Source organism: Esox lucius, chromosome 2 (genome assembly GCF_011004845.1).
Source record: "Esox lucius isolate fEsoLuc1 chromosome 2, fEsoLuc1.pri, whole genome shotgun sequence".
NCBI classification, from domain to species: Eukaryota; Metazoa; Chordata; class Actinopteri; order Esociformes; family Esocidae; genus Esox; species Esox lucius.
Window position 1 is genome coordinate 8,977,444 of NC_047570.1, and position 10,424 is coordinate 8,987,867.

A 10,424-nucleotide genomic window follows, 5' to 3' on the forward strand; every position below is an offset into this window, starting at 1 on the left:
AAGCGATACAGGATCAAAAAATTCAAGTTTCCCCATTGACACCTGGTCAGGGAGGTTCAGGACATTCTCAGGACAACAGAGATTTTGGGAAATTTAAGGAGGAGTCAGTTATTTTTTTTCTAACGGTAATCTTTTCATCAAAGAAGTTCATGTATTTATTACTGCTGATGTGAAGACCCACTTCACTTGTTGAACATTTCTTTTCTGTTAATTTTGCAACTGTATCGTAGAGACATTTTTGATTGTTTTTGTTCACCTCAATCAGGTTGGAGAAATAAGCTGGCAGATAAGCGAGCAGATGTGGTAGTGTACTGTGTATCCAGGCAATTATGGCTTCAAAGGCTTTTTGAAGAGGGTCATTGGACTTTTCCATATAAATATTGAAATCACCAAACATTTTAATACTATCTGCCATGACTACAAGGTTAGACAATAATTCTGGAAACTCACTGAGGAACATTGTGTGTGGCTCTGGGGGCCTGTAAATAGTAGTTATGAAAAAAGTTTTATCAGCCTGGTAAGCCAGGAGAAGAGGCCTCAATTAGGGCAATAAATTCATCTGGCTTTAGCCATGTTTCACACAAGCCAATATCTAGTTTATGATCAGTGATTAATTAATTCACTGCAATTGCCTTTGGAACAGGGGGTCTACAGTAACATTAAGGAGTCCCATTTTGAGATGCGAGGTTTACAGTCATTTTTATTTGTAACCGAGGTGGAGGAAGGCTTTATCTTAATAAAGTTGCTATTGTTAGCACTATCTTGTTTAACTTTTCTTAGCCTGGAACGAGTCACAGTTGCAGCAGGCAAATGTAGACTAACTACTCTCGCTATGCTCTCGACAGACTCCATTATGCTAGCAGGTTGGCTAACAGCCTGCTGACTGTCCTGCACCCTATCTCATGGTGAGGCTATAGGAGTGAGACTCCTGTCTATGTTCCGAGATAAAAGAAGAGCACCACTCCTTCACTCTTGCAGTCCTTCACTCTTCAGCAGATCAGGCTTGGCCCTATTTCTGGGAGAGTCCCAGAAAATGCGCCAGTTACAGTATCTACAAACTCTACCTCCTGCGACATGCAGAACTCTGTTTTCAGCCAGCGATTGAGTTGCACATGTCTGCTGTAGAGCTTGTCACTACCCATAGCTGGGAGGGGGCCAGAGACAATTACTCAATGCCGACACATCTTTCTAGCTAATTTACACGCTGATGCTATGTTCTGCTTTGTAATATCTGACTGTTTCATCCTAACGTCGTTGGTCCCAACTTGAATAACAGTATATCTGCACTCTCTGTACTTGCCAGTTTCAGTCTTCGCTAGCACCAACCCCAGATTTGCGACTACGTTTCAGTTTTTCCCAGCCACCAGTAAAAAATGCCTGCAGATCATTCCCCTCCAAAGGCATGTCGGGCCTTGACTCAGACTCAAGTAGGGAAAACCTGTAGAAAATCTCTGTCGGCTGTAGCAGCGACCCAGGTTTAACTGGTCGGTAACATTTCTTCCCAGTGACCAAGAGAAAGTTCTTGTCCGGCTGCAGGAGTTATTTTTTAATGCATGTGTTACAACAAGCTTTATTATATTTAAAGTGTTTACAGAGTAAAAAAAAACAGCTCTCTCATTCATGGTATTGGCAAATATTTTATAAAATTAACAAGGGAGAGAAAAATGTTGCACAATGTCTGAAAAATGACCAAAAAAAGTTCAGAGTCCTACTGCATAAAACAACTACAGTTGTATACATAAAATAAAACTGGCCATAGAAAGGCCCGAAACAAGCCCTAACAGCTTTTTCAGTTCATTAGAATTGAGTTTTCAAGTTGAATGGCTGTGAAGGCTTATGGTTTGACAGTGAAGTACTAGAGGGGAACTGGATTACTTGAATGCTGAATACATTATGCAATAGCTGTGGACTTAGCGATGACGCAGTGTAGCCAATGCTTTCCAGTGATTTATCCTGTTCTGTACCATGTCTCTCGTTTTCTCATCCAAAGACCACTAATCTGATGGCCGTTGAATGGATCATATTCTACCTTTCTGCTGAGCACAGATGAATGTGGTTTAGTTTAGTGGATTTTGTTATGTTTCCTGATTTGCACTTTTTGGTAATAAGATTTCCGGATACCCCAATAACCATGAAAATGTGGATATTTTACACTGGACACTTGTCCAAAACGACACCAGTAAGAGCTGAGTGATGCTATTACTCTACTCATGTGCTTCTTTCACAGTTATTTATCTAGGACTTGGCAGACCCAAGTCTGATGCACTTAGTTAAGATTAGGATACATTAAAATACTCTATACATGGATCCCATGTCATGTCACAGCATTGTGGTGCCATTTTTGAGTCCATTTTGTTCATTTCTTAACACAAACTTAAATTGGATACATCTTAAATTATAAATCTGTTAATAATGTTGACAGCCTTAGATAAGCATGTCATAGTTAAAATATTTTCCTACTAGTTAAGGAGTTTGGAACACCAATTATCAATATTTAAAATCTTTGATGAAAGTTAGCATGATTTGCTAAGCTTGCTAAGTCATGTGAAAGCTACTATTGATAAGTCAAGTTATTTATTGCTAGCTAACATTACCATGAGTTTACATGATATTAGTGGCCCGTTGTTGCCACAACCCTTCCTATAATGTAATGCATTGAAGTACAGTAGACCCTGCTGCTTGCCTGTACACCCCTGATCAAAAGTATCATAACTGAGATGTTTATCTACAGACTCATTCCCACTAATAGTCAGTCATAGTTCATTAGCGGCATATTTACACAATTATGCTAAATAAAACAAGTTAAGCAAACTGGTTATCAGGCAATATCGAGTTGGCTAGCTAGTTTTGCCAATAACCTGATTAAATACAACTAGTTAGCTAAGGATGGATTGTAGGCTGATTTGAGTTGAAAATATGGTTTATAATCAAGTAACTCAATCTTGTCAGCATCCTTTTGTTTATCATGAGTAGTTAAATGAGCAATCTTGGTGTTACTTTCTGTCTTTGAGTGTCCACAACTCATTCATTTAGTTCAATATTGCTCAGTCCTTTCGATTACGTCTGATTTTTGACACAAAATATCTGACCAAATAGAAATGTTGTGGTCCATATAAACAATATTAAGGGTGTGAACACATGAACGTACATTTCAGGAGGACTTGGAGGGTATCCATTTAACCCACTGTAGTGCAACAGTAGAGGATATGCATCTGGAATGGAATAGGACTGTACTAGTGTTTGATTGGTTGGTCTGTTTAATTATTCATACTGTCAGCTTCCTAATTATGGGCCACCTTGACAGCGATGAAAAAATTTGGTATAAAATAAATGCTGAGCTATTTATTGTATGCAAAACATGCTTGAAAATATTTTATTTTATACTATTACAACTAGTCAGATATGTTGCTTTTTAGTTTAAAAAAATGTTACAAATGATTGTCAGTTTGCCACCTCTGCGTTTAATACTTGGTCGCCTGCCCTTTGCAAGGGCAACCACACGGAGGCTTTTTCAAAAATATTTTATGACATTGGAAAATACATTGGCAGGGACCTTAGATAATTTCTCTATACAGAATCTTTCCAGATCAGTTTACTTGCTTTAGTCCTCAAATTATGCAAGTTGGTTTGTTGTTGTAAGGCTTGCCATATTTCATCAAGGGATAAAAAACAGACAATAGACAATAACTACCTCCAATTTTATTTTGACACTGAATGCATTCCATTGTATTGTAAACAGCTAGCTGCCAATTACTGGGATCCCACTACCCCTTCCCAATCTGCCCCTGATGAAGTGGAACTCAGCCATCCAGACAGCTATAAATAGAGCACCTTTATTCAATATAATGAAGAGGATTATGCCCTACTTTATACCCTTTTCTCCCTGGGTTCCTTTCCATCTTCCCCTGTGAAGAAATAGCCAAATAGGGTGTGGTGATTTACACCAAGCCAGAAAAATCAGGTTCCCAGCATAGCATGTTTGTCATAAATCAAATGTGATTCAACAGCACATGGTTTATTTTTCAGCACATGGTTGAGTTTGTGGGTCTTGTCCTTGAATATCAAATGCACTTCATGGATGTTGAGTGCTTTCCTCCTTCATGACCCATTAAAATATCATAATTCACTTTGAAAGAAGGCCCATGAGGTTACTTTGAAAGACTAATTCAACATTGACAGAAGGTCAGCTAACGAGTAAATATAGCAATGAATCCTTACCAGACTTCCCATCTAACATTGGGAGTTGGATTCATTCCTATTCTGGTCCCTTTAGTCCATTGATTGCTCGACAATGTGACTTGAAACAAGACAAAGAAGGTGTGGATAAATGGCCATGAGCAAGGTACCTAAAGATATCCATACACATTGCTATTCATAGTGATGAATGTATGGTCCTGAATATTTTTTTTTTCTATAACCTCAAATTATTTGAAGATAGTAATAGGCAGTAATAAGATGTAAACATCCAGGTGAGTAAAAAAGGAGTAATTTACTTTTAATGCAATACAGGAACAAAATATGCTCTATATCTCACATGTGATTTATTATGGGAGCATATTTTCCTTAATTGATCATAATTTTTATAACTCAATTAATAATATTCTATATACACTACACCAAGTACCATCTTTACCCATTAATCAACGTTTTATCAATATGGTCTGTACCAGTCGTCCTGAACAAACATGTCTGTGAGATGGGGGTAAACCTTCTGTCCACTACCGGCAATGGATAAAACATGACTGGAAAGGTTGTAGCAATGTCAGAGCATTCAGTGCATATGAAAATAGCTGACATATTGTTGTTGTAAGGTTAATGTTCTGGTTCTCTGTGCCAGAGTCACAAAGGGGGAACATACAAAAGGAAACACATAGCAAAAATACACATTGCAAGTATTTCTTAAGAGTTAGAGATGTAGTCTATGTCTGAAATAAATGAGGCTTCATGAAGGGACTGAAACTGTCAAGACATCCATGTGCCCATCATTTCTTGTGAAAGGCAATTTTTTCTAAAGAGGGATGGTAATAGAATTGCAGGTCTTTTGAATTGCCATTTATTATGTAAAGCAGCATCAGCGAGGGAAGTAAAATGGCAAAGATGATTAATGTCATCTTCCCCTCAATGGTCAATTATTGAAAAGATCATTGAAACCTCCCTTTTCCACTAATCTGTCTCTGAGACATTGGTACATTCTATGGGTTTGTTGCGGCAAAAGGCAAATTAACCCTAATTCATATTTTGCAGGTTCATAGGGAGGTTAACAAGCAACTTCTATTCTGATGTTAAAATACGGCAGACAGGGCATCCTGAGGAGAGGTTTGACTGAATCTGTCAGTTAATAAGCAAAATTACAATATACTATCCTATTTTCAGGCACTCACCATTTTGCAATATGCATATGCAATCAATCAATAAATCAAGAAAAGGGATTTGCATATACATGCTTTTTAAATATTTGACTCACTTGAATGTTAATATAGTATTAATAATATTAACATTGAAGTAATTACATATACAGTACAGTATGTATGCAAAATACTGGCTCTAAAAATTATTCACCCCCTTGTACTTTCCCAACGTTTATTGACAGTCCAAAAAGCTGCCAATTGTTTTAAATGAATTACATTTAATAGTTTTTTTTTTATTGTTTACAATACGCTTGGTCTGGGAGGTCCCATAGTTGTTGTTTTTTTACAATCCCTAACTAATACTGCCACATGAAGACAAAGGAACATCCAAAGCAAATCTGGAATACAAAAACAACAATCATGGGATGTAAGAACCTTTCCAAGGCCTTGAATATTGCCCGTTGCACAGTAAAGTCCATTATTGTGCATACTGCAACCATATTCTTGTACTTCATAAAAGTGGCCTTTATGGGAGAATAGCAAAACTAAAACCACTCACATCAAACCTTGGCAAGAAGGCATCTGGGACAGAGTGGTAGAAGATTCTATGGTTGGATGAGACTGAAATAGAGCTTTTTGGCCTCAATGCTAAGCGTTATGAACTCCATCCCTACCATAAAGCATGGTGGTGGCAGCGTCATGCTATGGGGATGCTTGTCTTCGTCAGGGCTTGTAATGCATAGAATGCTTGTAAAATTAGATGATAAAATGGATGAAGCAAAGTACAGGAATATCCTGTAGGAAAAATTTGCAAACAACCTGGGATTGGGAGAGGATTAAACTTCCAGCAAGACAGTGACTGCCAAAATACAGCCAGAACCACACTGGAGTGGCTTGAAAACAAAAATGTCCAGGAGCAGCCAAGTCAGGCTGGACCCGAATCCTATTAGGAATATGTGGAAAGGTTGAAAATTGTTGTTCACAAAAGGTCTCCAACCTGATAGAGCTTGAGCATTTTGGCAAAGAAGAATGGGCAAAAATTGCTGTGTCATGATATTTTGAAATAGACTCATGTCTGTAATTGTTGCCAAAGGTGCCTGTATAAAATTTTGAATAAAGGGAGGAAATTCTTACACAATAAATTATTTTAGGTTTTATCATTGTAATTATTTTAGAACAATGTGTATTTTGTTTTTCATTGTGACTATGAAAGTTCATTATTAACTTTTTTGTGCTGATCTGTGGCTCAAATTTGTGACACAAAATGCGGAATACTCAAAGGTGGAGAATACTTTTGAAAGCCAATGTATGTATTACATAATATATCTTCTACTGAAATTATTATATTTAAAAATGTACATAAACTTTAAACTAATATAATACTCCCAGGTGTCATTTTCAGATAAACTATATTGACTACTCAGTATGAACTACATTTTTCCAAAGCTAAGTCTTTTGTGAAGGTTTGGCATGTTCTTATTTCTGAGATCTTGAAAAATTAAGATTTTGCCATCAGAAATTATTTACATAGCAAAAGACTGTTCTTTCCTCTAGGTGTGTGGGACTCCCAAGATCTCACAGCAATAAAGGATGATTTCTTCCCTCAGTTTTTCTTGTTGTATTAGGGACTATGGGGATGACCACAAGCAGACAAACCATCTGTCCTATACCCTATCAATACGTGTCTATCTCTCCGGATCCGGCTATTTTGGTTAGGGAGATCAAACGGGAGATCTACTGTGTCAGATATTAAATGTTTTTTTCTTCACTATCCTAGAACAAACTCAGCCTACTGTGCAATAACAATGAAATAATGAGCGTTGGTTTTCATCCATCATTTGCCTCTTGGGGGGAAACCTTTATCGATCCTTTTTCCAATTGTTGAGGTTATCCACGTTGTGTGTGGGCTTTTAACATTGGTGGAACTCAGAGGTTTTGTCCCGACATACTCATTGTCCACATAAATAAAATATAAAAATATTGTTAATGCATTTGACCACGAAGTGCACCGCCAGAAAGTTGTGCCAATTTTAAATAAAAACATCCAAGCGAGTACATCCTCATATCACTGTATTTTTTCCCCTTTAGGATACTGGAATTGTTTTGTGAAGGCAACCTAGTTTTCAAGTGATTTGGTTGACAATTGGATGAAGACATGAATGCTCATGCCACATAAAAATATAATACTTTTTTTTTTACTGTAACGTTACTTATCACCCACCCATGGAAATCAAACACCATTCCAATGGATTTTTCGTGGCACTGGGTCTGTTCTTGATATTCGCGGAATGATGGGTAACACAAACGTGATCACAATTTGCGCAGAATCAAAAATCAAAATAGTCTGTCTGTCGGTGTTGATATATGGTCACTATGAACCGTAGGAAATGCATTTCAAGGTGCTTTTTATAGCCTCCTCATCAGAAAAGTTGGTTTCATTTTTTTCTTAACAGCCCCGTGGCTCTCACTCCCACTCCATGGACCCACTGCAAATTCCCTTTTTACAGAGAGACCTACAGGCAGACAGCATACCATTAAACCTTATAATCCATACATCACAGTGGTAATAAAGTTCCCTCCCCACAGCGGCCATTTCCTGATCACTCCCTTCTCGTTCCCCGGGGCATCCAACCCAGAATTTGCATTCCCTGTGGTTGCCCTCTTCCCACAAAGTAAATTCCACTGAGCTGTTCCTGTCTCTGGAGACACTGAATAAGTACCCTTGAAGGTGCTCTCCGCTGTTTTGATATGGCTTGAAAAAATACACTAGGGAAAAGGAAATGGCTGTCCTGTTAATGCATCCGGAGGAGGGAAGGTTGCTTCTATGGAATGACTATTCATTCCCCTCACCGTGCTCAATTCTGATCCTGGAAGGCCAAAACACTTCTGTTTTTTTGTTGCCTGGTAGTTAATTGTGCTCATGTAGTGTCCCAGGTCTGAATCAGTTCCCAAAAAGGAGAGGATCTGTTGGTACACACGTAATAAGTAATAGATCCACAACTGAGATTTTGTGAACCAAATAATGAACTGATGAAATAGATAAAGTGCAATGTATTTGTATTCTAGTCTTCAAATAATGACTCGACATGAGAGGATGAATTAATGATGGTTCTTCTGACCTGTTAAACAGTTTTCCATGCTCAGTTTGGAGGTCACAGGCAGATCTGCGGTGAACGTTATCTAAAACTTCTGGAATTTTTATTTTGTTTGTTACTTTTGAGTGCTGCTTTTAATTTGCTATTTTATCTCCAAGGAAACAGATGCTATCGATCAGAAACTAAGGGTAAGGGTTAAGAATATGCCGCTGATTATCAATGAATGAACCTCACTGATGCCGGCGTTCAGTCAGAGGTACCATGGGATTCAACCATTTAGCTGCCTCAGGCAACACCATCTATGCTCACAAAACTGCAGCACTAAGAAGGTACTGGCCGTGAGTAACCTCTGAACTCTGAGGATACACGAGGCTGAATCTAATGGCTATGGAGTTGAAGTTGGTGTGTCCCGGGAGGACTGCAGTAATGGCTTTACAAAGCTTCAGCGCCCCAACCTGATCCTGTCTCTCATGACAGACAGACTCGTGATGGAATAGACAGCACTCACAGACCTTCACCGCATCGCTTACGAACAACTTTGCTGTCGTTGTTCTTGTTTAGTTTCTTTAATGGAAGTCTGTCTTAGATTAGATTCATGGTTGACCATAATTAAGGTCTATATTATGTTTGCATATACAGCTAAGGCAAAAATTAAGAGACCACTGCACCTTTTTCTTTCCTTTCCAAAAAAGTCAAAAAGGAAGGTTTTGAATGAGGAACAGAAGGGTTTAACTGAATGCTTCTGTTTCTCACTCAAAACTTTCCTTTTCAACTTTTTTGGAAAGAAAAGAAAAAGGTGCAGTGGTCTCTTAATTTTTTCGGAGCTGTATATGTGATGTTTTGTAATGCTCCACTACGACCCAGGATGATAGTTATGCTACATGTTCTTAACCATGTTCAGGATTACATTAACTGTCTTAAAAGGACATAGGAATGCATTGTACAATGAAATAGGCATATTGAACGTGCACATTAGATGGAAGGTCAAACAGGGGATGGATGTTTCTCTTCAAAGGGTATTGATTTGTCTATTGGGAATTGAATCACAGACAACTTCCAACCTTCTCCAGATATCCTTGTATCGACTGATTTGTCCCCAGATCACTCTCCCTCCTGTCAGTCGTGATGCTCTTTAAAAGTGACTACTTTCCAGGAAATCAAACGGCAATTTAATCAGGAAACTGCCATGGTGCAGGACTGTTACAGACAGTGACGGGTAGTATATCTGACGAGACATGACTACAACCCTGGCTCTATTTCAAGCCATGGCTCAGCTGATGCCTGCTGGAGACACTCCCACGTTCGCAACATTTCACAGTAATTACGACTCGTATTATGACATCTGTCAAAGAGTACAGGATTCACAAAGAGAAGGGGGGAGGGATCCATTGGAAATATCTCATTATCACAAGACAAGTTCTCACGTTAGTCCACATGCCACGAGTGACATAAAACGTAGCTAATCATGACCCAATCCATGTGTGACAAATCCACATCAGGCTAAAATCACGGGAAGTGTTAGCCTATAGAACACAGGGTTTCCCTGATGGTCTGTTAGCTAGCTTCACGCAGGAAACCTGACACTATTCGATTTTTTTGGAGGGCCTGTCCCTAGTTCCACCCTCTTACTGAAAACCAGTATGAAGCACTTCATCAGCTGTCTGCCACATCCACTGGCTGTTTCAGCTCGCGTTAGCTCAGTGTCAGTGCGCACATGGAGTGGCTGCGGAGACACTCGGGAGATCATGCGTGTATAAACCAGTAGGAGCTTTTAGAGTGTCATCTGTACTTAGGATCTACTGCCCTTAAAACAAGGTGAAGACATTTGGTCGCAGTCGCATGACACATACAAAATTAGCACCTTCCGTGTAAGTGGTGTCTGACATTTCCCTTGATATGGAAGCCCTGTCAAGGACGGATGTCACTGCACGAAGGTTTACGGATATCAGGCTGTGACTCATCAGAGACTGTGTGTGTGTGT